The sequence below is a fragment of the Sus scrofa genome, chromosome 5 (assembly GCF_000003025.6).
Source record: "Sus scrofa isolate TJ Tabasco breed Duroc chromosome 5, Sscrofa11.1, whole genome shotgun sequence".
NCBI lineage: Eukaryota > Metazoa > Chordata > Mammalia > Artiodactyla > Suidae > Sus > Sus scrofa.
In genome coordinates, this window is record NC_010447.5 from 32,287,461 (window position 1) to 32,305,207 (window position 17,747).

A 17,747-nucleotide genomic window follows, 5' to 3' on the forward strand; every position below is an offset into this window, starting at 1 on the left:
GTTTGAGGCAATGTGGTATTGGTGGGAAGAGGAGGCTCTGCTATCTTAAATAATGTAGATTCCAAAATTGCCCTGGTCTTAGTTTGCATTTCCCCAGAAGTATATCTTGAAATAAAGATTTGAATAAAAGTAGTTTTATTGGGGAGGCTATCAAGTAAATCACTAAAGAGAAAGCAAATGAGATAGAGAAATAAAATCAGACAAAAATGATGATGCAAGTTATAACCGAGGGCAACTAGAACTTAATCTTGCTGAGAACCAGTAGAGAATATATACCTCAGTGCTATCCGCCAAGAAGAAGCAAACTTGGGTATTTATCCACCAACTCCAAATGACCACTGGCTTAGGACTGTTCACATATTGTGGGGGGGGGGGATGCTAATTTCTTGATATTTCCACCTGCCATATATATGGGCAAAGGAACTTCCAGCAGCTAGAGAAAGCCTTTAGGTAGAGACTCAGGTGCAGGCAGCTAGAATTTAGGTTAGTGTGCACTTCAATATTAAGGGCTAAGAGCACATTATAGCATGTGCCACACCCTGGATGCCACCCTCCAGGTGACAGAAGCAGGGAGGGGAAAACATTGAAGATTTTATGGGAGGTTAGTGTGGGACAGGATAGCACATAACATAGATCACTTTCATCCACATTCCACTGGGAAGAATTCAGTCACATGCCCTCATGTAGCAAAGGACACTGCCTTTGGAAAAGGTAACCTCATGGTGTGTAGTGACTTTCTTGCATGATATACCAATGGAAGGGGAGCACAATCCATGGTGGACTTCCAGCTGTCTTTCCCAACCCTGACTGCTGCTTCTCCATTTACTCATCTTCTACTTCTCATTCCCCATTCACTTACCTGTACTTGGTTCCTTCAGGGTTGGACTGGAAGAAGGAGAGGAAATATGGGACAAAAATCCCTTACTTGATTATTTCAATTGAAATCTGTCATTAGTGCTCTTTGGATGCAGCAATGCCCAAAGTTCTTTAGAGCTTGCATTGCTGGTGATCTCTTGCTTAGAGTTTTCCTGATGTGGGCTGCAACTCTTCTGGTAGGTATTAGAACTCCCTCCAAGCCCCCGACTGTTGGTTCCCACTCTCTCCAGGTCACTTTGCACAAATCTGCAATGTCTTGAACAAAGGCCCTCTCAACTCAAGACAAACCACCCATTCCCCTTCCCTGTGATCCATGTCAGGTTCACCAGCATCTGGACCATTCTCAACACTGCCTTGTCCTTGGCTCTCAAGAGCAGTATGCTACAGATCACATGCCAAGCTCTTGAAGCTTTTTGTTTTGGTTTGGTTTTTTGGAATGGCTTGAGGAAGGGAAAGTCTGCCTTTCCTTTCTCATTTTATGGGAAAGTTAGGTGGAAACTCTCAGCACGCTGACTACTCTCACCAAAGAGAACTTCCCTACCAGCTACTTCAATATCTCAGTGATGTTTTTTGTCTTGTCTAATACAGCCTTATACAAGGTAAGGGAAGAACTTGCATGGCATAACTCACTTTGGACCATATTCTTTGCATGTTCAGCAGAGGTACCTGTCCCTTCCTTTGGAATATAAGAGAACATGTCACCAGCTGTTTGCAGCCTTGGGGCCTCGGTCAAGCTTCAAGACAATGGGAGAACATGCATTCGATATTCTGTTACACATACCACAGATTTCTCCCCATGTCTACATTTCTAGGACATCTTTGCGGCTACAATAATCAATGAAAAACTCTGGGAGTTATTAGGATGGTTCCTTAGATTTTAGGAAGGCAAGTTTCAAAAGCATAGATATGAATTTGTAAAAGGTCTTAAAAGGATAAATGGCTCAAGGGACATATAAAGCTCTAAAATAAGTGAAATGCTGAAGCTCAAGTTTAAATAAATAATAAAATGAAGATGGTGGTGAGTGGCATTTAAAGAGAGCAATGTAGTCATGGGGGAGCCTCTCTGATGAACTCATGTTTGAATAGGACAGCGTCACACACACATACATCGCAATACCACGAGGGCATGAGCAAGCACAAATGCAAATGGGAAAACAGGTCTGTAAAAGCAGCATTTAGAAAACTGAGACACATCATGAACCAATGGTTTTTGTTTGTTTGTTTTTATGGCCACACCTGTAGCACACAGAAGTTCCCTGGCTAGGGATCAAATCGGAGCTGCAGCTGCAGGCCTATGACGCAGCCACAGCAAGGCTGGAGGATCCTAGCCACATCTGCAACCTACACTGCAGCTTATGGAAATGCTGTATACTTAACCCACTGAGTGAGGCCAGGGATCAAATCCACATTCTCATGGACACTGTGCTGGATTCTTAACCTACTGAGCCTCAACAGGAACTCCTGAACCAAGGTTTAAAAAAATGCTAAAGAAAAAAAGTGAAAATGATTTTTTAAAGCTACATTTGGAAAATAAAACAAGAAAGGAAGGACTCAATCTACTGTTTAGGCAAGATAGCAAGCACCCTGTTAACAACAAAGTGAAGACCAAATGGCTGTACTGCTTCTTTCATTTTATATTATTTTATCCAGAAGAATTATTTTTCAACTGAAGAAAGTGCAGTCAAAGCATTTTTCAGAGCAAACTGAAGACCAGAATAGATGGCAAGTTTCTAAAGGAAGACCCTGTAGTCTTAGATGAGTTCTAGTTTCCAAGCCTAGGGGAATTTTAGCTCCAAATACACAAGAATGTACAGATATGACTACAGAATTTCTCTGAGATATTGCTGAAACATTCCCAGGAAGCTAACTCATTACAGGGCCTCTGCTCCTGGTCTGCTCTCTCTGCCTGGAGTACCTGTGCCCTAAACATCCCCAATCATTGGAACAGATATGCCCTTGCTATGAGTTCCCTGAGCTCTCTCACCACACTGCCCTCAAGAGACTCATCACCTGACACTGCCTGTAAATCATCTGTAAGAAGATGTCACCTTTTTCCTGTTGTATTACCTGGGCTTGGCATAGTGCCAGAGCCTATGCCAAATAGGCAGTAAGCATTTCTTCAATTAATGAACCAACCAACTATTGTATCCTTCTTAATCTTTTCCTGTAGAAGAGTTTGTCTGCTCTGAGACCAAAGCTAAATAGCTCATTTTGTCTGTGTATGGAATGACTGTGGTCTGAGTGAAAGAATACAAAGATAATCTGGTATACAAATCCATATCAGGCAAAAAAAAAAAAAAGTTGGATTCCAAGCTATACCACTGGTATCTGAAAGAATATCCAAACCCTATGCTACTCCATATGCCAACAAATATGTCACAATAACTTCTCCTTAATTTAGCATTTACAGTGTGACAGGACTTATGCTAAAGGTTGAAATTCTAAGAGCCCTGAAAAGGTAAATATTTTGTCCAATTTTACAGTTGACAGAGTAGGCTCTGAAAAGTAATGCATCCTGCCCAGGATGATACAGAGGGTGAGAAAAATGGTATTCAACCCCAGATCTGCTTAATTCACAACCATGTATTGGGCTGATATAACAAAATAGCACAACCGAAGGGCTTATAAAAACAGAAATGTATCCCTTCATATTCTAGATGCTAGAAACCCAAAGTCAAGCTGTTAGTAAGACCATGTTCCCTCTGAGACTTTGGGAAGAGGCCTGCCTGCCTCTTCCTAGCTTCTGGTGGAGGCTTGCAGCTGCAGCACTCCAATATCTGCCTCCATCATTACACAGCTGTTTTCCTGTGGGTCTGCCTCCTCATCAACTTCCCTTTTATTATAAGAACACCAGCCATATTGGATTAGGGTGTGCCCTAAGGACCTCATCTTAGCTAATTATGTCTGAAATGACCCTATTTCCCAGTAAGGTCACATTTTGAGGTAATGGGGGTTAGGACTTCAACACATCTTTTTGGTGAACCCAGTTCAATCCATAACATGCCTACACACCATTATGCTGCTCCTCTGAGGAATGTGGGAGTGATAGAAGCCTTGAGAGCACAGAACAAATTATTCTGAACAGAAAAGCACAACAAAGTAGAGATTGAATCCTAAAAAGCACATCGAAACACCATTATTTCTACTTTCTGTCACCATTTTATTCAATAAAATATGTTCTTTAAACTATTACCATCTTAATAGAGATGCTTCCATGAACAGAAGCAATGCCTTACACTCAATAAAATGTTTATTTTTACATTAAGGATTTGACTTTACTATGCAGAAAAAAAGGTTAAATTTAACCAATGATGGGAGAGAAAGCAGATAAGCAAGTCAGGGTTTGTGCAGCTGATTACCTAAGTTTAACCAAAAGAGTTATGTAGTACTTACTGCAATCAGTGGTAGAGAAGACCACCTCTCCACGTACAATTTGTGCTTCATCTTCCAGAATGTGGAGTTGTCACTCAGCCAGAGATTATGTGACCACTTCTTACCAATGGAATGCAAGCACAAGTGATGTGTGTCACTTCTAGGCTGCATGATCTCATTTCTCATCCTTCGGTTGGAGGTGAGGACACCAAGGCTCTAGAGGCATAAGATGGAAGGAATCTAAGGCCCTGAATTACTATATAAAGGAAAACTGCCACTGACTAGGGCATTCATTGGACCATTATGTTAGGCAGGTGTAATGGACAGGTTAGGGTTTCCATGTTACGGTGCTATCCTAATTAATACAGAAAGTTGCCCCTTAACGTAGAGTGCTGTTACAACAAAGACCCAATTACATTGGCTTGGAGGGCAAGTGTAGGCAGTGAGGAAATAGGCAACACTAGCTGGAAAAAGTGGAAATCAATACTATACAGAGGCAAAATATTTGGTAAAACTGTCACCTGTCATAAGTCAGACTATATGCCTACTGAGCCTGTGTCTCTAGAAGTGGTTGGAAAGAATATCAACACATGATTTTTCTTGCTCCTTTTAGCAAGGTATTGCAAGGCAAACAAGAAACAACCTTACACAAAACTTGGCTGATTTGAAATCACAGATGGAAATCACAGGGATGAAAAGCTAACTCCTACAAAATCTAAAAAGTAAAAAACTGAAAAATAAAATCTTTGAGATACAGAGGACTGTTAAGAATCCTAAGTTAAATACAGTGATTTGGTCCCACAGCAAAAATCAGCCTAATGCTATTGAAGTCCCACCCAATCCTATTCTTTTAAATACATCCAAAGCAGACACCATTAAGTTGAAAAATAGTTACTTGGGGAGAGAAACAGTCATACGTTTAAGCCATATGACTTTTAGGAATGAATTTGCGATATGATTCTTAATACATGGGACTGAAAGCGAACAAATAGATCAAAAGCCTACCATGTTTCTGAGGGACCTTTGCTGCCAAAGAAACCACTATCATAGTTCACTTATTATTCAGGTCTGAAAATCCTTGGAACCCCAAACTTCCATGGCCAAAATAATAAGCACTGAAAACTCTACAGACTTGTTCGATAATTCCTAAATACCACTTCACATGGGCCATGGAGAATATTAGAGGGAAAAAAAGAATTTTTTCAGGAAATGAAGCCAGGCTCCACAGAGAACAATAGAGAGTTTTTCCCAGAGATAGAGTAAGTTTCTAACCTAGGAATTCCCCTCCCCTTCAAGCTGGCTCCTAAATCCTTTTGACATGTCCCCATTGTTTTCTTTCAAAGGATGTTCTGCTTTTTCTGGCTCATCTTATACTTTTCCTGTCACAGCCCTGGAATCAGATTATTCCAAGGAGCTCAACTTCCTCTTTGAGGGCAATGGCATTTAGTAAGCAAAAGAGGTGTGCTCATTGCTATTGGGATGTCTTTATTTCTAGGCCCTTTCTGGAGACAACCTAGTGTACTGGGGGTAGGGGGGGCACGAGATACACACACACATATATTAATTTTTTATATCTTTTTATCATTTATCTTAAAATCTGTTAGTTTATGCTAATACCTCCAACTGCAGTTCAGCCCCAGATGGTTCAATCATCCCTCCATCCATACTGTTGCTTTTATTCAAAGTGAAAAAACTGGCTCCTGTTTCTGCAACATATTTACTCACTTGTTCAATCTCCATTTTACACAAATTTTCAAATTGTTATCGCATACTATTGCAAAAAAAAAAACCTAATTGGAATTCATATCTGTTTATAAATCTTTTTTATCTTCAGATTGAAGACACAAAGTCATTGTACTATACTCAAAAGTTACTTGGTTATTCATTTTCTCCTCTCAGGGTGCTTTTGTTACTAATTTGAAATAGAGTCTAGTTCATATGTTTCTGTTTATATTCCATTTTGAAGAGTTTTTTCACATCCTTGTTGATGCAATTAGATATTATTTTTGAGTATGTTCCAAAAGTCAAAATTAAATAAAAAGGCACACGCAGAGAAATTTACTCTATCTCTCACCTCATATCCTCCACTCTTTTCCCATCCACTCATATAAGTAGCCTACCTCTGTTCTGGTTTGTTCTTCCCATGTTTTTTTAAATTACAGATTCACTGAATAAACCATGCTATATCCTACAGTAGAGTACCATGTGGGTGTATAAAATAATGAGGAATATCTCTATCAACTGATGGAATGATTTCTATGGGATATTAAATATAAAGTACAAAAGAATAATGGTTCTTAATAAGATAATAACATGTAGTATGTTAACCTACTAATAGAATATGGTATGTTAACTTTTGTTTAAGGGAAATAAAAATATACATGTATCTACAAAGAGAAATATAAGAAAAGTAAGCCAGAAACAAATGAGATTGATTAACTTTCTTGAAGACAGCCTTTTGTCTTAAAAGTCTATTCTTTCTATTTTTAATATGGACATTTCACCTTATTTTAATTAGTATTAGCTGTGTGTATCTTTCCCCCTCTTTTAGTTTTGCCACTTCTGAGTGTGGCAACCATGATTGTGCACTGCTCAAATCCTTCTTCAACAGAATCTGCTGCCGAGAGGTAAGCTCACTGGCAATTTCCAGTTGCTACACTTTCAAATCCACCTCAGTTTTCTCATGGAGGACATGCTTCACTTGGGATGCTCTCAGCCACGTACTGAGAACAGCAGGGGTACTAGAGATCTCTCTAATGGTCAGTCTTTGCCATGGACTCCGTTGGTCTGGCTTTCTCAGAACCGTGCTGCTGTCTGGGGCTCTTACTACTCAATTCTCCTTTTCCTCCCTCCCCTTTCACGTGTCAGACCTTCCTCGCTGTTTGAAGGCTCTCTCCTCATATTTCTACTCCCTTTCTCTAAATCTTTCAGACATTTTTCCCAATAAATCTCTTCTACATCTGGTCCGTTTCTTATATCTGCTTCTCAGGAAATGCTGCCAGTTTAAGAACATGCTGTTTCCCTTGTAAAACAATTGAGATCTAAATTTTTTAACCCAATATAGCATTCTTTTAACTAACTACTATGGTTTTATTATATTCCTTATGATAATTAATACAGTTAGATGTGTTTCTATCCTTTCCCATGTTGATTTCTAGGCATTGTACTTTTCTTAGGATTTGATCTTTCCCGTTTTTTCCTGCCTGTGGTTAGGTTATTGTACCTTCTATTTGCATTTGTTTTATTTTATATTTCCAATGGTTAACCAAATGCATGTTTTACTTAAGGTCTAAAATTAAACACCACTTTATCCCTCTTCCCAAGTAATAGGAGAATCTTGAAACACTTTAAATCTTCTCACTCCCACTCCCTTTCCAATTTACAGACTGTTCTTGTCCCGTACTTAGGTACACATTTGAACCTGTCAAATTAACTTGCAATGTTTATTTTAGATTTGTATCTATACTCATGTTCTTTGTTCACCCTTTTTACTTCCATCCCATACATCATTTTCCTTCTTCCTAGAGTATATATCTCAACAAGTGTTTTCATACAGTCTGGTGATAAAACTCAGCTTTTGTTATCTGAAAATACATTTCTTTCACTTTCACTCTTTTTTTTTTTTTTTTTTTTTTTGTCTTTTGTCTTTTTAGGGCCACACGTGCGGCATATGAAGATTCCCAGGCTAGGGGTCATATTGGAGCTGTAGCCTCTGGCCCACGCCACAGCTACAGCAATGCCAGATCCGAGCTGAGTCTGCAACCTACACCACAGCTCACAGAAACACCAGATCCCTAACCCACTGAGCAAGGCCAAGGATCAAACCCATGTCCTTATGGATGCTAGTCGGGTTCCTTAACACTAAGCCACCACGGGAACTCCTCACTTTCACTCTTAAAAGAGAGTTTTGATGGGTATATTATTCTAGGTTGACAGCAATTTTCTCTAAACATTTTGAAAACATTATTCAATTGGCTCCTGGCTCCCATTGTTGCTATAAACTTTGCTGTTGGTCTAATTGTTGCTCCCTTGAGGCAATTGTTCTTTTCTCTCTAGCTGTTCTTCTTTTATTTATTTGTTTGTTTATTTTTTGGTCTTTTGTCTTTTTAAGGCTTTACCCACAGCATATCCAATCAGAGCTACAGCTGCCAGCTTACACCACAGCCACAGCAATGCTGGATCCTTAACCCACTGAGTAAGGCCAGGGACCCCACCCGCAATGTCACGGTTCCTAGTTGGATTCATTTCCCCTGCACCATGACAGGAACTCCCTCTAGCTATTCTTTACCTTTGATATGGATTCATTTCCCCTGCACCATGACAGGAACTCCCTCTAGCTATTCTTTACCTTTGATAATAATCCCTTTCATTATGATGTGTCTAGATGTGCATTTGTTCTTAAATATCCTGAGTAATTCTCTGATATTCAAAGCCAAATCCCTTCAAATGTTTCTCTTCTTTATCTTCTTCCTCTGAGACTAATAAAGTATGTCAGAAATTATTTTATTATTTTTATTATTTTTTTTATTTCATAAATCTTACCTTCTTTTACCTTCTTTTAAATCATACCTTGTATTTTTGTCCCATTTTGCCACTTTCTGGATAATTTCTTCTTCTTTTTTTTCAGTTCAATAACTTCTCCATTGCATATCATATAATTTACAGGTTAACTTTTTCCCTGTTATTTTTTATTTTAACAAATATTTATTCAATTATAGCATTCTGCTTTGCTATAAAGAAGTTTTCTGTTGCTTGTTCATATTTGTGATCTTTTATATTTTTAAACTATTTTATAAGCTTCAAAATCTCAAGTTCTTAGAGGTTTAATTATGTTATGTGTGGTTTCCATTGACTATTCCCTATGGTGTCTTGTTTCCATGTGAGCTTAGTGATCTTTTATTGCAATCTTCTATTTGTCTTAATGTGTAGGAACTCTGCAGGTGTTAACATGGATATATTTTCTATGGAGAGTGTATGTATCTATTTCTTCTAAAAGCCAGAAGGTGCTAAAAATTTGGAACCAATTTAACTCCCTTTTAGAATGTTATGCTAATGAAAAAAATCTCATTTTTTTAAACTGACTGCTACATAGATAAATTCTACCTTTATTTTTTATTTCTTTGATATTACGGTTAACCAGGAATATATTTGTTTATTTACAACTACTATGGATTTTTTTAGTCATTTTAAAAACATTTATTTCTTAAAAGCAAAAATAAACCAATTGGACCTAATCAAACCTATAAGCTTTTGCACAGCAAAGGAAACCACATCAAAAAAAAAAACAAAAAACAAAAACAAAAACAACCAAACAAACAAACATCCTAAAGAATGGGAGAAAATAGTTTCAAACAATGCAACTGACAAGGGCTTAATCTCTATACAACTCAACAGCAAAAAAAAAAAATAACGACCCAATTGAAAAATGGGCAAAAGACCTGAATAGACATTTCTCCAAAGAAGGCATACAGATGGCCAACAGGCACTGAAAAAATGCTCAACATCACTGATTAGAGAAATGCAAATCAAAACTACTGTGAGGTATCACCTCACACCAGTCAGAATGGCCATCATTAACACATCAACAAATAACAAATGCTGGAGAGGGTGTGGAGAAAAGGGTACCCTCCTACACTGTTGGTGGCAATGTAAATTAGTACAACCACTATGGAAAACAGTATGGAGGCACCTCAGAAAACTAAATATAGAACTATCATATGAGGCAGCAATCCCACTCTTCGGCACATATCCAGATAAAACTTTCCTTGAAAATGCTACATGCACCCATATGTTCACTGCAGCTTTTTTTTTTTTTTTTTTTTTTTTTTTTTTTTTTTTTTGTCTTTTTGCCATTTCTTGGGCCGCTCCCGCGGCATATGGAGCTTCCCAGGCTAGGGGTCGAATTGGAGCTGTAGCCACCGGCCTACGCCAGAGGCACAGCAACTTGGGACCCAAGCCACGTCTGCAACCTACACCACAGCTCACGGCAACGCTGGATCGTTAACCCACTGAGCAAGCACAGGGACCGAACCCCCAACCTCATGGTTCCTAGTTGGATTCATTAACCACTGCACCACGATGGGAACTCCCATTGCAGCATTATTTACAATAGCCAAGATACGGAAACGACAGATGAATGTCCATTGACAGATGAATAGATTAAGATGTAGCATATATACACAATGGAATACTACTCGGCCATAAAAAAGAACAAAATAATGCCATTTGCAGGAACATGGATGGAACTAGGGACTCTCATACTAAGTGAAGTCAGAAAGAAAAAGACAAGTACCATATGATATCACTTACATCTGGAATCTAATATACGGCACAAATGAACTTTTCCACAGAAAAGAAACTCATGGACTTGGAGAACAGACTTGTGGTTGCCAAGTGGGAGGGAGAGGGAGTAGAATGGACTGAGAGTCTGGGGTTAATAGATGCAAACTATTGCATTTGGAGTGTATAAGCAATGAGATCCTGCTGTACAGCACAGGGAACTATATCTAGTCATTTATGATGAAACATGATGGAGGATAATGTGAGAAAAAGAATGTATATCTATGTGAGACTGGATCACTTTCCTGTACAGAAGAAATTGACAGAACACTGCAAACCAGCTATAATGGAAAAAATAAAAATCATTTAAAAATATTTATTTCTAATTTTACTGAATAAAATCAGAACTCTGGCCTATAATATATATGCTGAAACATTCATTAAATTAAAGTTTTCTTTATGGCCAAGTGAATGTCCAATTGTTATCAAAGATTCATAAACATAGTAACAAACATACTGTCACATATCTGAGTCTGTTGACCAGTCAATACATTCTATACTGTTAACCTATTTGGAGGTATTAGAACTAAAGCCGAATGAGATATACTGAAGGCTACTGTTGTAACTGTGTTTTTGTCATGCGCTCCTTGAATTTATAATTTTTTTCTGTATATACTTATCTGTTAGATTGTCTTGTGGCATACAGTTTGATGAATAGTGCATCTTAATCAGATATGCTTTTAAAATCTTTGTGTGTGTATCTATGTGTGTGTGTATAAACTCTACCTCTAAATATGTATTTCCATCCCTATCTATCATAATCAGATGAAAACTCCCCTACATGGTTAAAAATAAGACATCAAATATTACTCTCCTATAAGATGAGACTTTTAAGGATTACTTAATTTCCCCCTTCTTTCCCAATGAACAACTCCTAGGTTTGCTTAAATTGTTTAATTGTTATGGTTCTAGGCTTGCACTAGAACTTTCGTTGAAGCTTTTCCCTCAAAATTTAACCATTCTTACCTGTACTAATACTACAAATAGTCTATCAATATCTATGTGGTTTAACTGAGTTTCATTGTTCCCTACCAGGCTTACCCTAAATTTGTGGGACCAGGACAAGAGGACAAATGAATGTCCACACACTTCATGTACACACATTCGAAAGTCCCTGTATAAATCAAGTTAACAAACTATTAAATAAAATATGCTATATGTTTCAATGTTGGAAATATCTACCTGTAAAATAACAAAATCAAAAAGTATAGGTATGAGCTCCCATCATGGCTCAGTGGTAATGAACCCAACTAGTATCCATGAGGATGACGGTTCAACCCCTGGCCTTGCTCAGTGGGTTAAGGATCCGGCATTGCCTTGAGCTGCGGTACAGGTTGCAGACACGGCTCAGATCACACGTTGCTATAGCTGTGGCATAGGCCAGCTGTAGCTCCAATTCAACTCCTAGCCTAGGAACTTCCATAGGTCACAGGCATGGCCCTAAAAAACAAAACAAAACAAAACAAAAAACAGCAAAAAAAAAAAAAAAATTGGTAAAGCTATGGCTTTTAAAAACTCCAAGTTAATAAACTATAAAAAACAACTGAATCCAATTATTGCACATGTCTAAGGGTTCTGCTGATAAACCAGTGATATTTATAAAATAAAAATTGTATGTAATTCATACATTACTATATTTTTACTCCATAAAATTTATATTTTTACCTTCATTTAAACAAAATTACTAATGATGTTCTTATAAAATTACCTGAGACTAAAAATAAAATGTAATCACAAATATAAGCACTGAATATAATTTCATAAAAAATCAAAATTTTTATTTTTGCATTTAAAAAATATCCTTCAAATATATTTAAAATATCAAAATTAAAATTAAATATAATTTATAATTAAAAAATGAAATTTTGAATCAAGTTTATTTTTAAAAAGTAATATTTTTATAATTTTAAACACAATATATCTTACCTTTTACAAAAATAAAACTATTCTCTATTTTAGTATTCAGTATCCAACTAGTTACCAATGATTTCAAAATACTTATCATGCTTCATCCATGTTATGTCTAATCAACATATGCACAAATAAAAAAGTAATCTTCATTGTTAATACTGCAAAATATTCTTCCACCTCAATGTGCAACTGCTACAAAATAGCATGCTAATTCTTAGTACCTACAAAGCCAGGAATTAGACAGAAGAGAAGAAAGAAAAAATTGACCCTCGGTACTAGCAAAGAATGACACTTCAATATGGGAGAAGGACTGCATTCATGCTATCTGAGAAGAAGGTTTGAGACATTAATTACAGTTATTTTTCTCTGACCTAAGTACTGTGTTACTCACATCCCCCATGCCCTGGAAAAGCTCTGGAGAAGCACGCCCCTGGGCAATGCTCATCTCAAGAGTGGATATTTACAGTGATGGTTTGTACTGTGCCAGCTATGAGCACTAGCTCTGGATATCTAGGGGTATCTAGATCTAGGGTGATCCAAATGCAAGTAAATTTTTTTTTTTTTTTATTTTCCCACTGTACAGCAAGGGGGTCAGGTCATCCTTAGATGTATACATTGCAGTTACAGTTTTTTCCCCCACCCTTTCTTCTGTTGCGACATGAGTATCTAGACATAGTTCTCAATGCTATTCAGCAGGATCTCCTTATAAATCTATTCTAGGTTGTGTCTGATAAGCCCAAGCTCCCGATCCCTCCCACTCCCTCCCCCTCCCATCAGGCAACCACAAGTCTCTTCTCCAAGTCCATGATTTTCTTTTCTGAGGAGATGTTCATTTGTGCTGGATATTAGATTCCAGTTATAAGTGATATCATATGGTATTTGTCTTTGTCTTTCTGGCTCATTTCACTCAGTATGAGATTCTCTAGTTCCATCCATGTTGCTGCAAATGGCATTATGTCATCCTTTTTTATGGCTGAGTAGTATTCCATTGTGTATATATACCACATCTTCCGAATCCAATCATCTGTCGATGGACATTTGGATTGTTTCCATGTCCTGGCTATTGTGAATAGGGCTGCAATGAACATGCGGGTGCATGTGTCTCTTTTAAGTAGAGCTTTGTCCGGATAGATGCCCAAGAGTGGGATTGCGGGGTCATATGGAAGTTCTATGTATAGATTTCTAAGGTATCTCCAAACTGTTCTCCATAGTGGCTGTACCAGTTTACATTCCCACCAGCAGTGCAGGAGGGTTCCCTTTTCTCCACAGCCCCTCCAGCACTTGTTATTTGTGGATTTATTAATGATGGCCATTCTGACTGGTGTGAGGTGGTATCTCATGGTAGTTTTGATTCAAATGCAAGTAAATTTATTTTGGTCAGTCTGTGACCTGAGAGGCCCTGTAAAGCTTGGGGCCTAGGTGAGGTCCGTTTCATTTAGGTGTAAGATGAAGGAGCTCTCTATTTCCTCTCTTCTTCATATTCCTTTCAGACAAGGAACAAGCATTTTTAGAAATCCTTCTCATGGGGTATGTGAATACACTTTTTAAATTCTTGCATAGCCACAGATATCCAGCGAGAGCAACAAGACAGAGGACAACTGGCTGGGTACTGAATCTCTGAATTCAGTTCTTTTTTGCTGGTGTTCATTTTCTTCTATCTTCAGCTTGCAGCTTTGAAATAATCTAATAGTAATAGCAATATTAGTAATATCACTACTCTATGCCAGGAACAGTTTTAAATACTGTATATCAATTAACTACTGGTTAATTTAATCCTTATAAAATCTTATGGTGTAAGTGCATCACTATCACTACCCTAGATGAGAAAACAGAAATACAGGTAAATAAGTTAATCAAGGTCTCATAGGCAGTAAATGGAGAAACCAGAAGTCAAAACTAGACTGTGCATCTCAAGTCATTTTTCTTAACCTCTATGATATGCCATCTCCCTAATAACTGTTTAATTCTTTTTCTTTTTGGAGGGTATCTTATTTTTTTCTATCTGAAAGCATGAAAATTTTTCTTTTCATGCTTGTAGTTCAGGAATTTTACTATAATATGCCCAGGTATGTTTTCCGTCTTATTTTTTCCTTACCAAACCTGCTTGGAATTCAAATCTTCTTTCAAACTAGTAACTCAGGTTTGCCTTTATTCTAGAAAAACATTCAAGAATTACCTGTAAAATGATTGTCTCCCATTCATCTTTTACATCTGTATCCTTATGGAAAAACTACTATTCAAGAGCTAAATTACTGGACCCATTCATGTCTGTCTTTCATCTTTTCCACCTCTCTCTTTTCATTCTGCTCTTTGCATGATTTCTTTCATTTGACATTTGTCTCTAATGTAGAAATCAACAAACTCTTCTTTTCTTCAAGTCACCTATTGCTTGCTCATTTGAAAATAATGTTTGGGTATTTTAGTTTCAAAAAAAATCTTTGGAGTCCTCAGAAGGCTACATCTACCTCTTTGGTTTGGTCTTTGTCTGAAGGATGGCGCCATATACCTGTACTATTTTTTGTTGTTGTTGCTTTTGTTTTTGCCTTTTTTTTTTTTTTTTTTTTTCTGTACCTACAGCATGTTGAAGTTCCCGGGCCAGGGCTCAAACCAGCACCACATCAGTGACCTGAACTGCTGCAGTGACAATGCCAGATCCTTAACCCACTGCGCCACAACAGAACTCCATAAGCTATAACTCTTGCCTTTTCTGTTGTTGTTGCCACATTTAGTCTCAAGTCTGATGTATCGTAAGTGGTCGTGGTCCACCAAGAGGAAGGAAAAGCATTTCTTTTATCTGCCCAAGGGACAGAGGAGAGAGCTAGGAAGAAGCCACCCAACTCTACTGTCTCCTTCCACAGTACAGACTTAGCCCAGGTACTCAGTTTTTGCTCCTCTTCTTGGGGACCAGAGAGAACAGGTGTATTCATATGGAGACAGTGCCAGTTTTACCCCTGGAAGTATACACGTTTCTCAAGGCTTCCTGATTCTAATTCCTGTCCTAGGGCTCCCCCACAGGAGTTTAGAGGCTCTGGCTTGACCCTCAGAGACAAAGCCCCAAAGCAGTCTCCTGAGGAGAATCATCCCCTAGAACCCAAGACCTCCTGCTCAAATCCTACAGTTAGGACTGAGAATGGAGGGGAAGTGAAAGCATTCAGGCTGGTCATCATGTTTCCAGAAACTGTCCTTATGTTCAAAACACCTTACATAAAAATAAGTAGGAATAACCAAATTCACACCACATTTTCCTCCCAAGATCATCAAATTTTCAGTAATCTATTATGCAAACATCTCATGAAATACTGTAACCTTTTCTATATCGTTAAAATTTTTAATTAATCAGAATATTTTTTTCAATACTTAACCTAGGTCAACTTTTGTTTCCTCACTTGTAAAATAGCATGTACTGACTCTTGCTATAAAGTATTGTGTTGAGAATTAACTAAGATAATCCGCCCAAAGTTCCAAGCATTTCCCTTAAATATTATAATTGATATTAATATTAATAATAGTAAATGAATAAACCCTAGTGTGAAAGTCCTTTATGAGCTGTATAGGTATTGAACAACATTCGTTACTATTCTTTTTTATATTTTATTTTTATTAGAGTACAGTTGATTTGCAATGTTGTGTCAATTTCTTCTGTATAGCATAGTGATTCAGTCATGTGCTATAGGCACAGCCAAAACAAACAAACAAAAAGTACCGAACTTCCTTTCTTTAAATAAAATAAATAAATAAATAGACTTGTTTCAGAGGGTAGCTGTAATAATGAAGTGAAAGAAATAGACATAAAATGTTTTAACATGTCAGAATAACCAGAAGTATTCAATACTATTAGTTATCTTTATCCTTTTATTAGTGTTCAGTTTTATTCTTTGGCATGTATCCAGAACACAGCTATTCTTGTGTGCCAAATAAATCTGCCTTAATAGAAAACTGAGCTCCTCTTGAAAATACAGAAGTGTTTACAAGAACAGCCACCAAGTTTGAAAGTTTTTTAACTCTAGTTGGAAGTGAATTAAATTAATATTTGTATGTTAGGCCATGACTCTCCTTAGAAAACATTTATTTAACACATGTTAAGCCAGAGATGAATGGAAAATCAAAGCCATGAAGTTCTATATCATGTTTGTAATTTTAGACTAGAAAAAAATTTAAGGTTTATATAAGTAGACAACTACGTTGGCTACATAGAATATCAATAACACTCCCACAGAACTGCCTAACTTTAAGCAACGATACTTCCAGGCAGGGTCTCTAAGATGAACCATTTACCAAATGTATACCATGGAAACCAAATAAGGTCATTTGCTCTTTGCTACTTTATCAGAAAGGCCTTTCCTGACCACTTCCCTCCCATTCTGGCTGTCTTTTCTTCCCAGCACTTGTCACCATCTAACACACACCTTTACTTGTCTATATGTAGATTAGGAGACCCCCATCCCTACCCCACTAGATTGTAAGCTCTGTGAGAACAGGGACTTTGTTTCATCCATTGCTGCCTCCCTGGTACCTAAAAGGGTACCTGAGACATAATAGATAATTAATAAATACTTGCTCAATCAGTGACTGACAGAACCAATGAATGAATATCTATTCAGTAGGTTAAAGCTATATGACATCATCACAGATAATGACTTTATTTGAAATATTTGATTTATAACATTTTCTTCTTTAACTTATTAAAGAGTAGGCTCATTTACCTATGAAATTTACCCTTGAATTGAGATAATGAACTTAATCTTCTGCTTACAAAAAATGCCTATTTTTATCCTTTTTGAGATGGATAGGACCCAAAGATAGGGGAAATATGCCTCCAGCCATCCAAAAAAAAAGTTCACATTGAGAAAAGAATTTTAATAGGGGAGACCAAGATCACATCTCTATTTTCCCTTTATTAGAAGTATAAATTAATCCATTCAGAATCCTTCTTTCTCCTGCTCTTCATCCCCGTCCTCCTGCTGTTCATTCTTCTCTTCAGGAATCTCAAACTGGTGGACATGACTCAATTAATACATCTTAATTTTACCTTTGTAACAGGTAAAAATAAAGTTACCCTAGTTTAACTATAATCTACAAGAAAATTCTCCTACGTGCCATATCATGTACAAACTATGCACTGTTCCATAATTTTATTTAATTAAAAAAATTTACTTTTTCCTTTTTATGGCCACACCTATAGCATATGGAAGTTCCCGGGCCAGTGGTGGAATTGGAGCTGCATCTGAGGCCTACACCACAGCCATGGC

At 37.4% G+C, this 17,747-nt stretch overlaps 1 long non-coding RNA gene across 1 annotated transcript in view; it reads right to left on the reverse strand.

The window, feature by feature from the left end:
• Positions 1-17,747, reverse strand: part of LOC102166619 — an 87,812-nt gene that overhangs the window by 48,245 nt on the left and 21,820 nt on the right. The window contains exon 2 of the long non-coding RNA XR_002344011.1: positions 4,270-4,464. This is a non-coding gene — a long non-coding RNA (uncharacterized LOC102166619). The remainder of the gene's footprint in view (positions 1-4,269; positions 4,465-17,747) is intronic.